The sequence below is a fragment of the Mandrillus leucophaeus genome, unplaced genomic scaffold (genome assembly GCF_000951045.1).
Source record: "Mandrillus leucophaeus isolate KB7577 unplaced genomic scaffold, Mleu.le_1.0 Scaffold838, whole genome shotgun sequence".
NCBI classification, from domain to species: domain Eukaryota; kingdom Metazoa; phylum Chordata; class Mammalia; order Primates; family Cercopithecidae; genus Mandrillus; species Mandrillus leucophaeus.
In genome coordinates, this window is record NW_012109119.1 from 476,990 (window position 1) to 478,799 (window position 1,810).

Sequence of the window (1,810 nt, forward strand, 5' to 3'; positions counted from 1 at the left end):
CTAATATTGTATTAGATCAATCAAGCAAAAAAAAAAAAAAAAGAAAAGAAAAAGATACTGTTTATCCCCACTAGGTGAGCCTAAGCATAGTGGTGGGACACCAGTCTATCATCTTAGAATTGGACACCTTGTCTGGGTTTGTGGTATTTTGTTTTTGTGGTTTACTTTATCATTTGTAGGTCAGCACAGGAGCGAGGTGGGGAAGCCGGAGGACAGAAAAGGTGGGAGGGAGGAGAAAGGAAAGGGTTATTGTCTTAGTCCATTCCTGCTGCTATAACGGAAATACTTTGGACTGGGTAATTTATAAATTTCTCACAGTTCTGGAGGCCGGGAAGTGCAAGATCAAAGCCCAGTTATGTTCTGTGTCTGGTAAGGGCTGGTTCTGCTTCTAAGATGGTGCCTTTTTCCCGCATCTTCACGTGGCAGGAGGAGAGAAAGGCAAAAAGGGAGTAACAGACTCCCTCAAGCCTTTTATGAAAGCACTCATTCCATTCATGGGGCAGTGAATCACCTCCTAAAGGTCCCACTTCTTAATACTACTGCATTGGGGATTAAGTTTCAACATGAATTTTGGAGGGATATCAACACTAAACCATAGCAGTTATCTTGGAAGCAGAATAGAAATTCTATGTTGTAGGGTTCAGAGAGTGTAATACCTAGAATTTTCAAAATCCAAGGGGATTACTCTTACCTTTTTGGGAAAATGTGTGAGTAGACAATTTTCATGGTATGAACCCAAAGTCACAGGATTCTAAAAAACCACATGAATAGAGGGAGAGAGCACTCTATGGAATCATCCCAGAGAACCCGACAAGTAGGTAATAGCCAGTAACTTACTGAGCTGGGAGGATTGCAGTGAACTCCGGGTCCAGCCAGTATAATTCGTCTTTTCTGTTCAAATGTTTCCCGAGCTAGCAGAGGTCCCCCACTAATGGAAGAGCAGACAGATTTCAAGGAAGATACATGAATTCATTCAGCTTTAAAATATTTATTGAGCACCTACTACTTAGGCTAGATGCTGGGAATACAAAGATGGGTAAGAGTCGGTTCTTGCCCTTAAAGAGCTTACATTCTAACAAGGGCTGAAGGGGGAAGTCAAACAGACAAATAAATGAGCAAAAGTGTTACAAGCGCTAAAACAGACGTTTAGATAAGGTGCGGTGGGAGCATTAAAAAAGGTAGTGACACATTATCTGTGTGGAGCTCACTGGCTCATGGAAAACCTAGTGGAGGTGGGGTAGGCTTTGTGGATTGACAGGGTAGCAGTCTAGGTAGGGGGCGGCGTTCCAGGCACAGCAAACCACAGGACAAGTGGAAACAGCATGAGCGGGCAGGGAGGCATGAAACTGCTTGTTCAGCTCTGGGATCGCTCTCACACTCCTTTGTCTCCAGACAAGGAGGTGAAAACGGGAAGAAAACCAGTTCGGTCCCTCGCCGTATGGCACGTCTGAAGAAGTTTGGTAATATAAATCCTAGCAAAGATAGCTGCAAGGAAGGATCTAGCCGGAGGAGATTTGTAAGAGCTTACAATGGGAAATAAGGTTTCCCATTGTAAACCTAAGAAGGGGGCCCAGGTGGCCTGCCAGGGCTCCAGTGTGCTGTCGCGAACAGGCGGTTCGAAGCGCCCGGCTCCCTCTCCTCGCCTCGACGGCTGACCCCGGCGGACCTGCCGGGCGCGGAAAGCCCCCTTTAGGTCCTGCTCCCTGGTCTCGGACCTCTCCCCTCTTGCCGCCCCTCTTGGCAACTCGCTCGGCACGGCCTAGGGCCGGTGGCGACAACTGCCGTTGCACCGGCGGGCCCAGGCCAGACA